This window comes from Bidens hawaiensis, unplaced genomic scaffold, assembly GCF_021521415.1.
Source record: "Bidens hawaiensis isolate Kalapana, Puna unplaced genomic scaffold, B.hawaiensis_p1.1 tig00014660_1, whole genome shotgun sequence".
NCBI classification, from domain to species: Eukaryota; Viridiplantae; Streptophyta; class Magnoliopsida; order Asterales; family Asteraceae; genus Bidens; species Bidens hawaiensis.
In genome coordinates, this window is record NW_027492283.1 from 65519 (window position 1) to 86199 (window position 20681).

The 20681-nt window shown below is 36.6% G+C and overlaps 1 pseudogene; it reads right to left on the reverse strand.

The window, feature by feature from the left end:
* Nucleotides 1-5848: 5848 nt before the first annotated feature.
* On the reverse strand, nucleotides 5849-20418 carry LOC143547230 (glycerophosphodiester phosphodiesterase GDPDL3-like; annotated as a pseudogene).
* Between the last annotated feature and the right edge of the window lie 263 nt (nucleotides 20419-20681).

A 20681-nucleotide genomic window follows, 5' to 3' on the forward strand; every position in this document is an offset into this window, starting at 1 on the left:
TCAAAGGCTTCATGTTTGTGTTTCATTAGATAAACATACCCATATCGACTAAAATCGTCGGTAAAGGTAATGAAGTACCTTTCACTATTCCTACTAGTTGGCTTGAAAGGTCCGCATACATCCGTATGTATGATACCTAACAAATCCTTAGCCCTTTCATTTGTACCTTTGAAAGGCTCTTTGGTCATCTTGCCTTGAATACAAGATTCACACTCATCAAACGAACCTAACTCGTTTGTTTTCAAAAGACCTTTCTTTTGGAGAGTATTTATACGATTCTTGTTTATGTGTCCAAGGCGACAATGCCAAATGTAGGAATCACTCAAATCCTTTTTGAGTCTTTTAGTAGAAGTTTGATATAATGAGCTATTTAAGGTATTATCATGAACCAATTCATAAATACCGTTGTTTGGTACAGCTTTAAAATAAAAGATACCATTAGATGATACATGCATTTCTGATCTCACAAATTTAAAGTCAAAATTACATTGTCTAAGAAGGTGCACAGAAATAATGTTCCTAGTCAAACTAGGAGCATACAAAACATTTCTCAAAATAACTTCCAAACCACTTGGAAGCGATAAAGTGAAGTCTCCTCTAGCGACCACGTGCACCCTTGCACCGTTGCCCATGAAAAGATTCACTTCGCCCTTCTTTAAGTCTTCATTCTTTTTGAACCCCTGCAACCAATTGCAAATATGAGTTCCACATCCGGTATCCAATACCCATGTGTTAGAAGAAATAAGATTTAGCTCAACATTAATCATAAAGACATTACCCGAGGTATGCGCCGCATTCCTCTTGTCTTTTAGCTCTTTTAGGTAGACCGGACAATTGCGTTTCCAGTGTCCGGTCTCCCCACAACCAAAACAAGGATCATCCTTATGACCCTTCGGTTCCATAACCTTTTGTTTCTTTGCCATAACCGGTGATTTGCCCTTACCCTTAAGATGCACTGGGGGACCCTTTCTTTTTGCTACCTTAGCCTTAGGATTGGGTTGAGACCGATTCTTGGATCTACCTTCATTGATCGCAAACATGGGTAAAACCCTTTTGCCCATGCTCGCCTCGGCTGTTTTAAGCATTGAGTGAAGTTCTCCAATGGTTTTGTCCCACCCGTTCATGTTATAATTTAACACGAAAGTGTCGAACCTTTTCGACAAAGAGTTAAGGATCAAATCCGTTGCTAACTCTTTTGAGATGGGACAATTGAGCTTGGCGAGGCGATCAATGTAACTTTTCATCTTAAGTACATAAGTTGAAACTGGTTGATTATCATCCATTCTACATGCATGCAAGGCTCGAACCGTTTCGAACCTTTCAACTCTTGATTGCTTAAGGAACATTTCCTTAAGTTGAGTAATCATGTCGTACGCATTATGGTTTTCGAAATCCTTTTGGATTTCGGGAACCATAGTCGCCAACATGAGGCATGACACTTGAATGGAATCTTCCGTAAGTTTGACCCAATTCATATATTCGACCTCACTACCCTCTTCCGGTTCTTCGGGGATAGGTGTTTCCAAAACATGATATAATTTTTCTTGTTTTAGAACAATCCTTAAATTTCGGAACCAATCCGAAAAGTTATTGTGGTTAAGACGGTCTTTAGCGAGAATAGATCGGAGAGAGACATTTTGGACGTTAGGGATTATGTTGTCGTCGACGTGTGCGGCCATCTGCAGAATTTTAATTAAGTTCATTTTAGTGTTTTACCTTTTTAATTATTAATACCCTTTTATATATATACCAAATATAATTAATAATTAAAATCTAGAATCCAACGATAAACCCGACTCCGGTTAGGTGACCTTTTTCCCATTGTCGATTTATCAAGGTAGTTATTCATAACAATTGCAAACCCTTTTGCAACTTCTAGAGTTTATGGGACCGGTTCGAAATCATATTTCGTGTCGGCATGTTTATCCCATCAACACCTATTAGACCCCATGCTTGGGTGACCCTCTTCACATGGTTCTAATTTAAGTCGTCCTACTTGTATCAACTTGTAATATTAACATACAAACGGTTAGGTGACCTTTTTCCCATTTATATGCCAATATTACCTTAACATATTAATTTACTCTATGCGGTTAGGTGACCTTTTTCCCACTAAGAGCTTACTAATATGTTAAGCGTTATACAAAAGGATGGTGTTTAACTTATTATCCTTAATTTTAAAAGGGATTTTTAGTTTTAATAATTCTAGTTGTAAAACTTTAAATCATGTACTAACATGCATTTAGTAACATGATATTTTGAAACCATTTTCAAAATTCTAATTTATAATAAAACCATTTTATTATGGGCGTGAGACGGCTAGTTAATAAATCCATTTTATTAAACTATGTGTCACGTAATTACCGATAATTATTAGAACCCGTTTTATGCTTTGTTAATTAATTCTATGTGACGAAGTTGATATCCTAATATCTAACAACCACACAATCAAACAATCAATTAATTAACAAGCATACACAATTATACTAGACACGAGCCACTAAGTTAGACCACACTTGTTAGCCGAAACAAGTGTGTGTCTTAGGTCCGATCCTAAGGGACACATGACACATGGATGTTGTAGCTCCCACTCGATCCCGCATCCAAATGCTTCGAGCATCTTCTTCAACCCCGTTGTGATCCATTGGGCTTGAACTTGGGCCTTAGCTTCCATAAGCTTCCATTTGGGCTTAATTGGTGGGCTTAGGTCCTTTTGGGCTTGAATCCCTTTAATGGGCTTGTGAGACCCATTATCACCATACCCGGCCCAATTAGGCCCAAACTTCCAATTTTGCAATCTTCTTTAATTTTACAAAATCAAATGTCCTAATACATTTTTTCTATAAAATAAAGATATTACAAATAACCTATTTATTACATACCCATATGAATAAATAATTACAAAATAGCCCCTAATTAATTATTACAAACCGAAACTTTGAATAATTAACTACAATCACAACATCAACCACAAACAAACATCCACTTTGGTCTACGGCTCGGTCTAGTTTTAACAAACATAACCCGTTATGTTTTAAGAACCCGTTCCAAAACCCCTTGACTTTATCGGGCCTAGCCCAACCCATTTGGGCTTGACCCAATAACTAGATTATGGGCTTCGGCCCACATGTGCAAAACACATGGGCTTCGGCCCAATTAAAAAACTCATGGGCTCGGCCCATTTAACCAAAAATGGGCTTCGGCCCATAAAGCTTTTCCCTTTAATTTCCGGTTAGCCCAATAACCATGTTAAAGTGGGCTTCGGCCCAAATTCACCCGAATTGGGCTTCGGCCCATTTACTCGGTTTTAATTTTTTTTTTTTTTTTTTTTTTTTGAACCAAGCCAAAAAACAATAACAAGATTAAATACAAAAAAAAATCATGCATGTTAATTTTTGTATAAAATCTTTCAAGGGGAAAAAATATAAAACCGAGAACCCGAAGCTTAGTTTCCCGTATCCCGGCTCTTGATGCCATTTGTTGGGTTTCTATGAAATTAACAAGCTTAGTTAACCATTTGACTAGTCACAATTAAGGCGGAAGCGTGATATTTACAAACTAAACATATGTATCCATGTGTTTATATATGTATATGTTCATGAATAACCTAGTTTATTCATGTTATAAGATTACCAATAATCTATTTACTAGAAACCCGAAGCAAGGATCAAATGATACGGAAAAGCTAAACTATCAAGCTTGTAAACACTTACATTCTTAACCCTTTAAGAGTTTAGTAGATGGTTGAAGAAGATGATGATGTGAATGCTAGACTTTCAAAGGAAAACCCTCAAACGGAATATACCCCGAGCCTCCAACACACACCGAGCTATGCTAGGAAGCTTGAACACGAAAAACCCGAGACCCGAGCCCTTCCTTTTCTTTTTGCCGTAAACAAGAAAGAAAGAAAGAAAGGAAGAGTTGTTGTTGTTATTATTTACTTGAAAGTCTTGAACCTTTTATATAATGAGATCATATCTCAATCAAATCATTTGTTAGGTTTTAGTCAAGTGATCCTTACTCAACCTCCAACAAACCTTACCAACTTTGACCAAGTGTATGGAGTGTGTATGACTCATGTTTTTATCATATGTTTTATACCTTATAAAATATATAAACACCCCATATTTTATAAAACATTTTATAAAGGAACACATGGTTAAATAATCATTCCAATAATAATTATTTGAATAAATAAATTAACCAATTAATTTATTTAACACTTTCAAGTAATTATTCAGAAACCCGATTTCTGAATGTGTCGTGTTCTGTATTTGTTTTATAGATCATATCTCAACAAATACATAATTGGTGTGTGTCTAACTCGTTATTGGGTATGACCCGACTTGGATCAAACACGGCTAGCCACATTAACCTGATTATGCGTCTCGGGCATACGGTATTCCAACAAATTTTCAATCAAAACTATTAGGCATTGGCCACAGAAATGCATGGGCAATTTGGTCAAAACTGTCATATATCGGTCAAAAATGCAGATCTTGATTCTAGATTTGTAAAAGTCCAGGTAATGGGCTGTTGTATCATGGCAGCTAGAAGTGTATCTGCTTTGTTTTCTTTCATTTTTGTTTTTATAATTCATTGTTCTTAATTATTTTTATTTCTTGCAATTTAAAGTTCGGTATTGTATTCTTTCTTCTTTTACATTATGTATTGTAATTAATTTTGGTGGACATTTAAAGTTTATTGGTTTACTTAATTTTTTTTTTGGAACAATAGTTCCCACCTTTATTATTATTATTATTATTATTATTATTATTATTATTATTAGGTAAATTGAAAATAAATAATCTCACATTTTATGTATTAGCCAACCTCAATCACCTTTAAAAATCATTACAAACGGTCCAACCTTTCAGCTATTTTTGTCTCAATGGACCACCGTTAAAAAACACCTAGCGTCATTAAGTTTTTTTTTTCCGAGTTTCAAACCGATGTTTTAGGAATTTTGATCAGAAGAATGATACAAGTCAACTAATGTAAACTTATCTAGAAAATGTGATCCAAATGACGAAACAGTGTTTCAATTCTGTTGTTTGAATTTTCAATTAATAAAAATCAAGCCAGTCATTTGAATCACCATTTTGAGATAAGTTTTATATCAATAGACTCTTATCCTTCTTCCAATCAAGCCCTAAAACATCGGTTTGAAACTCGGAAAAAAATTAACGACGTTAATTGGTTTTAACGGAGGTCCATTGAGACAAAAATAATTAAAAGGCCAATCCACAAAAGGTGGGATTATTTATTTACATGTTGCCTTATTATTATTATTATTATTATTATTATTATTATTATTATTAAAGCAATCTAATCTACTATTAGAGCATTCCCATCAGCTTTTCCATCTTCATCTCTATAATTATATTAAAAAACACTATATTTTCTCTCTCATATACAATTAAAAAACAATACATCTTTTATCTCCTTCACTTACAACCACTTTTAAATGTATTAAAAATTAAATAGATGATAAATAGTGTTCCTCCAAATTTACTCAAAATTTACCCATTTCTTTAAAATTTTCTATCTCCTTCACTCACAACCAATTACAATCTTCTAAAAAAATTTTAGAGATTTCTCTCACAAAAATTTTAGAGGAGGTGATGTCAATGCTCTTTGTTATGTGTTATTGTTCACCACATGACATGAACCCTTCGACCTCTCATGAAGAGACCGTTTCACAAATCTTGAAACTACTAGGCCAAAGCCCTTTGGTTATATAACATGCATACCACACATAAACCAGTAAGCAACGTTATTGTCGAATCAAATGACAAAGCAGTCATGAACAAGGAACATAGAATGAACTGGCTGCATATTTGCCTCCTCAAAACAACAATGCAATTGTCCCAACAACAGCAACAACAGAAAACAGAATCCCCACCGCAGTTTTAGGTTGCTGACCACTTGGTGAAGCCTGTGGCGGTGCCGCTGTACCATTTCCAGCTGGTGGAGATGGCTTTGCAGGAGGTAAGGGCCCTTGAGCTACATCAGCATCGTCCAAAACAGGGCTAGGAGCCTCAGCAGGTGACATCAATTGAGGTGTCATGAGCGGCAGTAGTTGACCAGGCATTGTTGGACTCATGTACAATGGTCTCTGATCTTCTGGTAATCGTAGACAACGGTTTCCTAAATCCCACCAAAATGTAATATAAAAAAGTTTGAAATTATGATCAAGAAACCAAAAAATACAACAAATTTTAACCATAAAATTAAATGGAAAAGAAAGTGTTCTAAATTCTAAAAGTTTCAAGAAATCATACTAATTAGCGTGTAAAGTTTTGTTCTATAGGCAATAAGATTGTGTAGCATTTGCAGTGAACTTAAAACCTAATGATTTGACCTAAAAAGTGAGAGGTAACAAGATAAACAAACTTACTTCTGTATCTGGAAGATGTAGCCGGATAAGATGTAATAACACCATTAACACCAGCACCATTAGCATACGTGTTAATTTCAACATACGGGTCCGAAAAGAAGTCCCATGGCTGTGAAACAAACTCATTGTTGTAAAATTGTACATATACAGGGAGCTTGAAAGCGTGAAGCTTTGCAACAACATCAGTTTGATTACCAAGAAAACCATTATTTCTAGGATACACGGATTCTTTCCCAATAATAACAGAATTGGCAAATTCACTGATATCTAAATTTTTGAATTGAGCGCATCACGTATATTCTTATCAACTTCATAAACAAGCTCATGCTTGTTGCTTCTTGCCTTGAAAAATTTCAGAACGGCACTATCCGATGACTGAATCAAGATTTTTTTGGTTGTCTGGTTATTTATTCTGGATTCATTCAAAACGTTCATTACAGCATCTGTTACACTCAATCCCTGTTCTGCAGCTAAGAAAGCGGCATTCTGCAAGTTGGAAGAACATAAAGGGTATTGCTTTTGTATCAGTTAATACATGAATGAACTATGTTGACTCACCTTAATGTTGATCAAGACACCAGAGACTGAAGTAGCATTACTAGCAAAGTCCAAAAAGTCGGATAGTCTTGAAAGGTTGCCATCATTAACAGCCCTTGGATTTCTTGGTAACGTGTAGTTTGTATACGGTGTGTAAATTACAGCTAAAATATTAAAAAAACAATAAGAAAATAAGAAAAACCAGTACATTGATGATATAAAACTAGCGAGTATAATACTTACGTTGTAATGTCTTAATCTGGTCCCATGTGAGACTGAATGTAAATATTCCAGCACCAGATTGAAGTTCAGGGATGGTTATAAAATTAGTAAATTCTGACTGGGCGACATTCGTTCTATCAAGGAGGTTAATTGAACCTAAACAAATAGGTATCCTATCGCTTGTTATTTGAATAGGGCAATCAATAATATCTGCACCGTCATTAACAGCTTTTTCATACGCCAAATCAGTACACCCCAGGTAATCACCACTTGCTCCTTCATATGATATGATCAAAGGTTTTGTTTGAGTGTGGTTATTCCCCAAGTCGGATAAACAATCTGTAGAATTACATAGAAATTAGCAACAAGAACAAAGAAACATAATCATGTTGATGACTTACCAAATGCTGCAGATGGGGTTATTGGGTTATCAGAAAGCACACCATCAACAGAAAACACACCATTGTCAACATACTGAAGATACTCTCGTACGGGGTCATAACTGTAATTATACGGGAGTGGAGCATCATTTTGAAAATCAGAATCAAAAACTTCTAGGCCCGCTTTATGAGCATCTGCTACCAAAGAAGTCGATGACTGCAGATAAAAATCATCCCCAACAGGCCATATATATGATTTAGGAACAATAATTCCTTGGGCAAATGTTGTGATGAATGTCAGGTTCCTCAAAAGAGAAGCATAAGTTTTGTTGGTTGTAGGCTCAATTTTATCGTATCCAATAAACCGAAATACTAATTTGGTTGATTTTGGACTGAATCCTGTCACGATACTTTTTAGAAAGTTCACTTCAGGTGACGAGATATATTTGATTCCAAATTTTCTTGAAGTAGCCAACACATAACTTCTCATGCTCAACTTATGCTGGTTGTAAAACGCGTCATGCTCAATATTCAACCACAATCCTGCCGGTGAATGTGGTAGTAATATTCCCGCGAACTCATCAACAGTAAGAATTTTGTAAGCGTCATCAAAATATGGAACTCTAGAGTAGATCCCTTGTCTTACTGTTACAACAATATTATTTATAAATGACCATACTATTACTAAACATTGACCAACCGTATGAAATTTGAAAAGGTGAACTTACAAAAGACTCTGTCCAGATCAGCAATGGTGAAATCAACAGGAAAGTATCCTGTTACAGATACTCCGTTTACATTATACGTCTTTCCTCCCTTATCAAACGTGGAAGCTATTGTAGAGGAGTTTTCAAGATTCAGATTTGGGAAACATATGCCAATACTATCTTTGGTTAATTGTACATCACACCACAGAATCACATTGGGTACACTAGTACTAAGAGCAAACGAGTATGCATTGTAGCTGGAACCAGGAAAGAGGCCTGAAAACCCACCATTTGCAACCACTAATGGAGGGTATCCTGCAAAAGTAATATAATATTAAACTTTAACCATCTGATCAAGCAAGGACCACAACGCTTATTCGACGGTCATGAATGCTCGAGTTAATCGTTAAAGTTCACATGTTGGTCGAAATTCATAAGGGTAGTTTAGTTGTTACTAAGTTATATCTAGTTATTTAATTTGGGACCTATTTATTTAAGTTTAGTTTATATTGTGGGTCAAGCTGTCAACGGATAAACATACGCTTGTTACGTTTCTCTCTTATTTAAATAATCCTAATTAGCAAGACTTTGAGTTGGTTAAGTTCTAGCTTATATAGTCAATTCAAGTTTGTTTCTTGAGCTCTTAATTTCTGAAAAGTACATTTGTTCCAAAAGGTCAACAAAAACTTTACTTTTCTTCTTTTATTTTTCTTAATAGCAATATTTAGAGCTGTCAATTTTCGATTAAGACGCATTGATATCCATTAATGAACTCACGAACGAACCAGTAACTGTGTTTTTTTCTCATAATTTTCATAAAACTGAATTCATAAAATTTATATTTATTTATAAAGTTGATAAACGGTTTGTAAATTTATAAATATATAACTTATTAAACATGCTACACTTAAACATGATGCTTTATCACAGCATATAGTTTATATGTTAATTTTTTTCAATATATCAAGAACATCGTATTAATAAAAAGACAGAATTACAGATATCGTCTTTTATGTTTGTACTGAATTTCGCTTATTATTCTTTATCTTCAAAATTGATTTGTTTTGCCTTTAGGTTTCTAAATCCAATAGCATTTATCCTTTAGCCCTAACCCCGTTAAATTTCATTTTTAAGTTAGGCCATATGCTTTGCACATGAGGGTAAATTGGTAATTTACCCATCTAATTGAAAACATTATAATAAATAAAAAAAATAAATTTAAAAACTCATCACTCTCTCTTTCTCGACCACCCCCATCACCACCACCACCGTAAAAACAACCACCACAATTACCAGAGTTGAAACAGTTTATTAACCCGTCAGCCAAATAACATGCCTGATATTCTTCTTCCTTGAAACTCTAACTGTAATAACATATACCGATTTGTGATTGCAAGTTAGGGTTTTGAAATCCCCTAACTGATTTTGCTAAAACAAAGCCCTAGTGTGAATATGATATAATCCTATCCTGGTCACCAAATCCCTATCCCAAATCGTTGTTGTTGGGAGCAATTAACCATGAATTACACGGTGCCGAAGACTTTGTGTCGGCGTCGACTAAAGCCCCAAACTTGTTTTAAATTAAACCCCGCTGGCAATCGGTTATGATTTCAATTCCAAATTTGGTGCGGAATCAGTTGAAGGTGTCAAGCTCATTTTAACTAGAAATCGGCACCTGCAACCACCACAAATATCCACCGATGTTGCAACATACATCCGCCTCCTTCTTTGGCTTTGATTTTCCATCGCCTGGTTAAAGCTTCAACGATGGAGACGGTTGTTGTAGTGGCTGCGATAGGGTTTAGATTTGGTGTGGTGTGGTAGTGAATGGCGGTGATGGTGTAAATGGTTAGGCCTGGTGGTTGTGTTGGTGGTAGCAGGTGGGGGTTGGTTGTGGCTGGAGGTTAGAGGTAGCTACGGCAGGTGTGCTAAGTTGGAGTGAGGTAGAAGAAGAGATACGTGATGGGTGTATATATATTTTATATTAAGTTTTTAAATTTGTTTTTGTTATTTATTTATTTATTTATTTTTTATTAGATAGTTAAAATTACCAATTTATCCTCATGTGTATGGCTAATGACCTATGGCTAAAGGACAAGCTTCTTTGAATTTGGAAACGTGAAGAACAAAACAGAACAATTTCGAAGATAAAGGACAATAAAATTGAGTATAAACATAAATTTCATCTTTTAAGTTTACCTTAAATTGTATTTTTTTAAACTTAACTAATAAGGTTATTTGTTTGAAGATTTGTAAGACATTTGGTCATTTTCACTAATCGTCGTTAACTTTTTCCGTTAATGAGGTGTAAAATTACCTAACAATCACTACAACAAACTAGGCCTATTTCGAAGACAATTATTATCGCTATATCCCCAGTTTGTCGTCGAGATAGCCTGTATTAACGACATGTCGTTGATATAAATTTCATCGCAACTTCTTTGTTTTGATAGTTGAAAAATGTCATCCGGATAAACCATCCATTGATCCATCACTAGTAGAAAAAAAAATGCTTTTAATAACATGCGCACTATGGCATGCGGTGATTTATGATGCGCAAATATGCGTGTCATTAAAAAAGGTTATATTTTTCAAAAATTAGAAGAGTTATGACACCTATTTTTGTACATCATAGAACCAATGTCATAAATTAAAAAATAAACCATGTGTGACATATTTGCATGTCATCTTGAAATCAAATAAAAAATAAACACTAGCCCATCCTCCCATGTAGCACCCAACACACTTATCATTCAGTAAGTTTCCTTCACAATTGAACATCGATCTTCACCATCAGTCAATTTCAACCAACGATCTTCACCATCAGTCCCACTACACCACCGTACGCCATCTTGCGTTCAGCCCACAATTTTGTTTTTGGCACACGATAGCATCTAGGGTTGCTTATTTGAAGTAAATTTTCATTCAACTGAAGGATTATTTGCAAAAGTTCAACTACTGTGAGGTATGTGCCTTCAATGTTACTTTGTTCTACTGCCAATTTTACCTTCAATTTCATCTAGGGTTTAACGGACTGTTTAATTTCTTTTCTTTTTTCTTTCTTTTTTTTTTTGAAATTTGTGATGATTATTAAAAGGCATTGGACTTCTTTGACTAGATTATAGTGTAGGTATGACTACTAAAGTGTTATTATGATCTTTTAGGGTTGTTTTTGCGAATTGTCGTGGTAGATAAAAAAAATTTGTCTGGTTATCAATCAATAATGTGTGGTACAATTAGCAATGTGTTTAGTGTGTGTGTATGTGTGTGTGTGTGCCACTGTGTATAGAATATATGCTTAATAATGAGGAGTATTAGGGTTTGAGCGTGTAAAATTTACAGGTTCTGATAGTTAAGGTGGGATACTTGGATATTGGTGTTGCATACTTGCTACATGATTATCCTAAAATGAAGGTTACAGAAAAATATGATTTGTTTCTGATTTGCTACATGGTGTTGTATTGTCTATAAATTTTAATAATTTAGGTATAAAGTTTGATTTTGTTTGCTGTCATTGTGTTAAAGTAGAAACAAATGGTTGTTGATAAATCATGAATTTCGTCTAATAGATTATCTAATGCATACGAGGAAGCTGTGGAGGCCTTTTTAGAGTTTGTGCAAAGTAATAATCCAAAATCAAAGTTATGCCATGTCCTTGTGTAAAATGTAACAATTTGTGTCACCACTCTATTGATAATGTCCGTTATCATTTGTTTGCCCACGGTTTCAAAAAAATTATAAGGTTTCGTCTTTTAGTGGAGAAAAACTTCCTGATAAATCTAGGCCTCCTGACTTTATTTATAATTATACAAGTGATTATAATTATACAAAGAAAATGCTAAATGATGCCTTCGCATATGCTGAGAAATACCCTGATTCATTGAAATCACTTCTTGAAGAATGTGATAAGTCAAGTATAATGGACTTAGTGGATTATTGAATTTCCAACATTTGAAAGGTCAACAAGGTTGGTCTGATGCTAGTTTTGATTGTTTGGTACCTTAAAAGATGTGTTTCCATTAGATAATACAACTCCTAGCTCAATATATGAGGCCAATAAGTTGCTAGAAGGACTAGGTCTAGAATATGAAAAGATTCATGCATGTGAAAATGATTGTGTTCTATTATTGAAAGAACATAAGGATTCTTCTCATTGTCTAGCTTGTGGCGCATCCCATTGGAGGAAAGGTACAAAAATGTTCCTTCAAAAGTTTATGGTATTTCCACACATCCTAAGATTTAGAAGAATGTTTTCATGTGACACCCGGTAAATTCCCAACCCCTTAAACTAAGTAATCAACCTAATAATTAGGTGATTGTAAATATTATGCGCGCCATGTTAGTCAGCGCGTGCATTTGTTATGTGCGCCCTGCGCGAGCGCGCTATGTTAAGAATCAGCGCGGGCACATTATGTGCGCCCGGCGCGAGAATATGTTAGAATCAGCGCGGACATTTATGTTTGCCCTGCGCGAGCGCGCCATGTTAGTCAGCGCGTGCATGTGTTATGTGCGCCCTGCGCGAGCGCACCATGTTAAGAACCAGCGTGAGCATATGTTATATGCGCCATGCGTGAACGTTTTGGCCTTATGTTTTCATGTAACTTAAACGTTATGTTGTCTATGGGTTGACCATCCCGCATGATGCTAAGGCGGGTGCATCCTACATCGTTTATGCGCGTGCGGAAGGGAACTAACCTACCCGCATGGCGGGAACGTTGAGAGCTAGTTTGTCTGAAGCTCCAGGATGGAATTGACTTCAACATGACTGATCACTATGTTGAAATACCAAAACCACCTGGAGAATCTACAAATGAAACTCAAATGTCCCTAACTGCGAGAAGGTTACGCACCTACCCGCAGCAAAGAAATGTTCTACACGCAGGAAGCTATGCGCACCAAGTTATACGCGCAGAACACTTAGTCAAAATGATCAGATTTAAGGAAATTGTCCCCGCCCAAAAGAGGGCGGTTGCGTGTTTCAGAAAACTTCTTTTTACTGTACACTGTCTAAAGCACTGAAAAAGCAAACTGTAAAAGTCAACTGCCAGCCACCCACTCTCACCAACCACAGCCCTGCATGTCCTGTCCATATCAAACCAGAATCTTTAATCTACTTTTCTACTCTTTTTAATAAATAATAATAATTTCCATACCTTATCATCATTTCAAAAGATTACAATTCCCTAAAGCAAGGGATTATGTTCCCTTGAGTTTGCCTATAAATTTGTAGCCTAAATTATCACCCAAAACACACTTCAAAGAACTACAAACTTGCACTAATCTTTTCCCAAGCATCCATTGTTTCCAGCTCCGATCCTGTTACTAGGTAAGCCGAGATTATAACCTTGAGATCTACTTTCCAACCCTTATATCTTGATCTTAATATATATATTTGTTATTTAATCGTATTCTAGACCTTCGATTCCGAGGCCAACACCAAGAAAACCCGAATCTCGATTAATCCCTTAACAAGAACCACAGGTGAGTCTCACAGCCCCATTTTCACTGTTTTCACTATTTTAAACTGTTTTCGGGGCGAGGGACACGTACTTAAATAATGTTTTATCATGGTATACTTACAAGCTAAGCAAACGATTACGTGTTTAAGTTATGTTTCATGATGAGCAATGCGAACAGTTATCTATGGTTTTTCGATGATAGTGCACCAGATTCGAGTAAGTGATCACTTTACCATTGGAACTCTAAGGGTAGGGACTGCTGGTTTGATCCGCCCACTCGTAGGGGTCGCACCTCTTACACAGACGAGTGCCTAGCATGTCACGGGGCAGTACTATGGGATTAAGCCCGCTCGTAGAGGTCGCTCCTCTTACGCAGACGAGCGCCTTGTTTTCCGGCACAACGTCCGCGCGTAACCCGCGGGACGGTATTACAGCATATATTCGCTCGTAGTGGCAGCGCCACTTACACAGACGAGCACAGTTTTCCAGAAGTGTCCGCGCGTAACCCGCGGGACGGTATTACGTTATCTTAGCTCGTAGTGGCAGCGCCACTTACACAAACGAGCACAGTTCCCAGAAATGTTCGCGCGTAACCCGCGGAACGATTTTATCAGAATATGTTGATAGAACTATGTTTTACCAAGCATGTGTTTTAATGATGCTAACAGAATTATGTTTCAGAATGATTATGATGCAATACGATTTATCAAGTTACTAAAACTTGTGAACTCACTCAGTTTATACTGATTCAAATGTTTTTACGTGTCTTTCAGGAGATAGCTAGGTAGCGCATGGAGTCACACTTAGAGCACCACACGCTGAACATCTAAAACAAGCTTTTTGGAAGATTTTGGTTTTATCCCCTCGATGCGCACGGTTACCCGCCGCGCAAGGGGATATGGCGAGGAAATCTTCAGTTTTATACTTGAATGTTTTTTTTTTTGTAATCTTAATCAATGTAATGTATTTGTATTAAACATTTCATGCGCAATGAAAATCTTTGAATGTTTTGCAATGGCTCGTGCTTAAGTATCAATCCCCACTCGTGCGCGCCCGGCTGTTTCCGCCGCTCAGGGCCGGGTGTGACAGATTGGTATCAGAGCACTGGTTATAGCGAACTAGGAAAAGAAGTTTTTAACCTAGACTATAACCTTTGGGGAATCGCATGAATTATTTTTCAAAGAATATTTTCAAAAGAAAAATCACACAAGCATTAAGGCTGCGCCGTTCGAAGCTTTATATGGGCGCAAGTGTAGATCCCCACTGTGTTGGGCTGAAGTGGGCGACAAGCAAATGACTGGTCCAGAAGTGATCCAAGAAACAACAGACAAGATTTTTCAGATAAGGGATCGCCTTAAGGCAGCACGCGACAGACAGAAAAGTTATGCTGATATGAGAAGGAAACCGTTGGAGTTTCAAGTAGGGGATAAAGTACTTTTGAAAGTCTCTCCATGGAAGGGAGTCCCCCGTTTCGGTAAGCGATGAAAGCTAAATCCGCGCTACATTGGACCATTTGAGATCCTGGAGAGGATCGGTCCAGTTGCTTATAAACTCCGTCTACCCGCCGAACTCAGTGGAGTTCATGATACGTTTCATGTATCCAACCTCAAGAAATGTTTATCTGACGAAACGTTGATTTTACCGGTGGAAGAAATTCATATTGACAAACAGCTGCACTTCGTAGAAGAGCCTATAGCAGTAACCGATTGGAAAGAACAAAGGTTGCGCAGAAGCAGAATCAAGTTGGTAAAAGTTCAATGGAACTCAAGGCGTGGGCCTGAATTCACTTGGGAAAGAGAAGATCAGATGCGCATAAAATACCCACACCTCTTTCAGAATATGGCTTCTGCCAGCAACGTCTCCTAAATTTCGGGACGAAATTCGTTTAACGAGGGGAGAATGTGACACCCGGTAAATTCCCAACCCCTTAAACTAAGTAATCAACCTAATAATTAGGTGATTGTAAATATTATGCGCGCCATGTTAGTCAGCGCGTGCATTTGTTATGTGCGCCCTGCGCGAGCGCGCTATGTTAAGAATCAGCGCGGGCACATTATGTGCGCCCGGCGCGAGAATATGTTAGAATCAGCGCGGACATTTATGTTTGCCCTGCGCGAGCGCGCCATGTTAGTCAGCGCGTGCATGTGTTATGTGCGCCCTGCGCGAGCGCACCATGTTAAGAACCAGCGTGAGCATATGTTATATGCGCCATGCGTGAACGTTTTGGCCTTATGTTTTCATGTAACTTAAACGTTATGTTGTCTATGGGTTGACCATCCCGCATGATGCTAAGGCGGGTGCATCCTACATCGTTTATGCGCGTGCGGAAGGGAACTAACCTACCCGCATGGCGGGAACGTTGAGAGCTAGTTTGTCTGAAGCTCCAGGATGGAATTGACTTCAACATGACTGATCACTATGTTGAAATACCAAAACCACCTGGAGAATCTACAAATGAAACTCAAATGTCCCTAACTGCGAGAAGGTTACGCACCTACCCGCAGCAAAGAAATGTTCTACACGCAGGAAGCTATGCGCACCAAGTTATACGCGCAGAACACTTAGTCAAAATGATCAGATTTAAGGAAATTGTCCCCGCCCAAAAGAGGGCGGTTGCGTGTTTCAGAAAACTTCTTTTTACTGTACACTGTCTAAAGCACTGAAAAAGCAAACTGTAAAAGTCAACTGCCAGCCACCCACTCTCACCAACCACAGCCCTGCATGTCCTGTCCATATCAAACCAGAATCTTTAATCTACTTTTCTACTCTTTTTAATAAATAATAATAATTTCCATACCTTATCATCATTTCAAAAGATTACAATTCCCTAAAGCAAGGGATTATGTTCCCTTGAGTTTGCCTATAAATTTGTAGCCTAAATTATCACCCAAAACACACTTCAAAGAACTACAAACTTGCACTAATCTTTTCCCAAGTATCCATTGTTTCCAGCTCCGATCCTGTTACTAGGTAAGCCGAGATTATAACCTTGAGATCTACTTTCCAACCCTTATATCTTGATCTTAATATATATATTTGTTATTTAATCGTATTCTAGACCTTCGATTCCGAGGCCAACACCAAGAAAACCCGAATCTCGATTAATCCCTTAACAAGAACCACAGGTGAGTCTCACAGCCCCATTTTCACTGTTTTCACTATTTTAAACTGTTTTCGGGGCGAGGGACACGTACTTAAATAATGTTTTATCATGGTATACTTACAAGCTAAGCAAACGATTACGTGTTTAAGTTATGTTTCATGATGAGCAATGCGAACAGTTATCTATGGTTTTTCGATGATAGTGCACCAGATTCGAGTAAGTGATCACTTTACCATTGGAACTCTAAGGGTAGGGACTGCTGGTTTGATCCGCCCACTCGTAGGGGTCGCACCTCTTACACAGACGAGTGCCTAGCATGTCACGGGGCAGTACTATGGGATTAAGCCCGCTCGTAGAGGTCGCTCCTCTTACGCAGACGAGCGCCTTGTTTTCCGGCACAACGTCCGCGCGTAACCCGCGGGACGGTATTACAGCATATATTCGCTCGTAGTGGCAGCGCCACTTACACAGATGAGCACAGTTTTCCAGAAGTGTCCGCGCGTAACCCGCGGGACGGTATTACGTTATCTTAGCTCGTAGTGGCAGCGCCACTTACACAAACGAGCACAGTTCCCAGAAATGTTAGCGCGTAACCCGCGGAACGATTTTATCAGAATATGTTGATAGAACTATGTTTTACCAAGCATGTGTTTTAATGATGCTAACAGAATTATGTTTCAGAATGATTATGATGCAATACGATTTATCAAGTTACTAAAACTTGTGAACTCACTCAGTTTATACTGATTCAAATGTTTTTACGTGTCTTTCAGGAGATAGCTAGGTAGCGCATGGAGTCACACTTAGAGCACCACACGCTGAACATCTAAAACAAGCTTTTTGGAAGATTTTGGTTTTATCCCCTCGATGCGCACGGTTACCCGCCGCGCAAGGGGATATGGCGAGGAAATCTTCAGTTTTATACTTGAATGTTTTTTTTTTTGTAATCTTAATCAATGTAATGTATTTGTATTAAACATTTCATGCGCAATGAAAATCTTTGAATGTTTTGCAATGGCCCGTGCTTAAGTATCAATCCCCACTCGTGCGCGCCCGGCTGTTTCCGCCGCTCAGGGCCGGGTGTGACATTTCATCACCAGAAATTGCCCATGACCTAACTTAGTATGGACGAGGATGGGTCAATAATGGTAAGCTAACTCATCTTCGTGATTCCCCTTCTTGGAAGCTTGTTGACAACACGTGGAAAGAATTTGAAAAACAAGATAGGAATATTAGATTAGCCTTGTCTGTTGATGGTATTAATCCTCACAAGTCATTAAGTTCCAAACATAACTATTGGCCCGTTATCCTAATAACGCATAATCTATCCTCTTATTTGTGTACGTCAAGAAAATTCATGATGTTGACTCTATTAATATCAGGGACCAACCAGCTTAGTAACAATATTAATTTCTACTTTGCACCATTGATAGAAGATCTAAAGCTCTTATGGGAAACATGCGTTAAGACATTTGATGCTTATAAGAAAGAGTATTTCAATCTAAGTGCGGTATTACTTTGGACTATAAACGCATATGGTAATATTTCGGGGTGTGTTACCAAAGCTTATCATGCTTGTCCAATATGTTAAGAGAATACTCATTCACAATGGTTGCCAAAGTCCAAAAAAGTATGCTTTCTTGGCCATAAAAGATTTCTCCTACTTGAGCATCCTTTTCGTAAAAGAAAAAAAAAGTCTTGAACAATCAACAAGAGAGTGATATTATAAAAACTCCATTATCAGGTGAAGATGTGTACGACTATTTGCGGGGTTTGAGAACACATGGGGTAAGAATAAAAAGTCAAAGGAAACGCTAAAGAAGAAAATATCAAAGAAGAAAAAGTCAAAGAAGAAAACCTCGAATGAGAAAAAGTTAAAGAAGGAAAAAGAAAGTATCTATGAGAGAACGCGGGTCATAAATGTGTGTCACAATGTCTGCAATTAATGTGTGTCATTAAACATGACACTCGGGTACATGTCATTTTTTATGTATGATCGGGCTATTAACTATACGTATTTGCGTGCTATCTGTAGCATTTAATGACACGCAATGTGTGTCATTAAAAACATTTTTTCTAGTAGTGCATCCATCCATCCATCCATCCACCATCCATTGATCCATCCATCCAACAATCGATAATAATACAAACATATTGTTTTAATAATACAAACATATTATTAGAAAAACAAAATAATTAGTAAAGCACATGCATATAAAACAAATAGAAAGTGAAAAAAAAAATAGTTTTAATAATTATATATTTTAATTTAATCATTAATAAAAAATAAATAAAGTTATTTTAACATTTAGCAAGGACATTTCGTCGTAATAGAGTGATTTATTTATTATTATTATTATTATTTATTATTTATTTTTTCTTTTTATTTATTTATCAACCAATAATAAATATATTTAAAAAAAGTTAATTTAAGTTATAGCGAAAACAAGTCGTCGAAACAAGGTGATTTATATATTTTCTATTTTTTTCTTTTTGTTAATTTATCAACCAATAATATAAAAATAAAAAAAAGTTAATTTAAGATATAACGACAAGTCATTGAAAAAGGGTTTCAAGTTAGCGGTCAATTTTGCAAATCCCTCCAAAACTTTGGCCCACCCTGTATCAACGACATGTCGTCGATATAGGGTAGAAAAAAGCAGAAAAGTTTAAACAATCCTACAAAAATCATTGAGAACAGGTTAGTTATAGCGACGACCTTTGTGATCAATATAGCCTTAGTCGCTACATGATTGCGTGTTGTAGTGAACCCCTAGTAAAAAAAGGTAAGTAAATCTACTCTAATTGTTATACCCATTAAATAAAATAATAATTAAAAAAATAATAAATAAATAAACCTATGTTCCAATTGCATCTCTCACTCATCTCTCTAAAAAAAACGTTCTTTATTTGGTGAAAAAGTTTTCTGTAGGATGTTAATGTAGATTTATTAATCAAGCGCTTAAATGGCATCAACGATGGAGGACTAGCAAAACATTGGTTTTCGGTGTGAAATTGGTTGGAGTAAACTCATATGTAACAATCAATTTTTTTTATATTTTCAATTTTATACACAATGTAATATATGTTATAATAATCACGTAATATAAAAATTAAACAAAAGAAAATTAGTTTACGTACGAGTTATGTCACTGTTACTAATCAAAAAATAGTTTTTTGCTAAGAATAACTACGTTATATAATAAATGTTTCAGATTGTATATCTAAGAATTAAACTATACAAATTAAACAAGAAAATGATACTGAAATTTAAGTATGAATCTGAATGAAAAATAGTTTAAAAATCATGTTTCTTATATATTCATGTATACTAAGAGCACTAACTGTTGTAAAATTGGTTGTAAAAATATTGAGATGTTTTGGACCAACAATTCGACAAACATGATACCAACGATAAAGCTTGACCCTGTATATTATATGTAAAGTGCAAACAATGAATAACATATCGAAGTAGGTTGTGATATGTACCAGTTAATGTTTTCCATGGAGATTTTGTGTTATCAGATCTCTGAGTTCTGACCAAGGAGACCGAACAGATTAACGGTAACAAGTAGACGAGGTAGCACCTGAGGTTCCACATTCCCGGAAAATGTACACGTTGGCAGAGTGGCAAATACTGAAGTTCTCGTTGACGAGACTTTTTGGAAATGAGTGGTTTTTGTTTTAAAGTCTCGAAACCTATAATGCTTTGTTATATAAGAAAGTGGATGTGACAAATAATGGAATTGATATTTTTATTTGTGGTTTACAAAGATAATGACAAACCAAGCTAGCATTGTCACTTTAAGAATGATTGGAAAAGAAATAGTGTATCCAAGAAAGAAATTTTATCGGGATGTATAACGGGTAGTT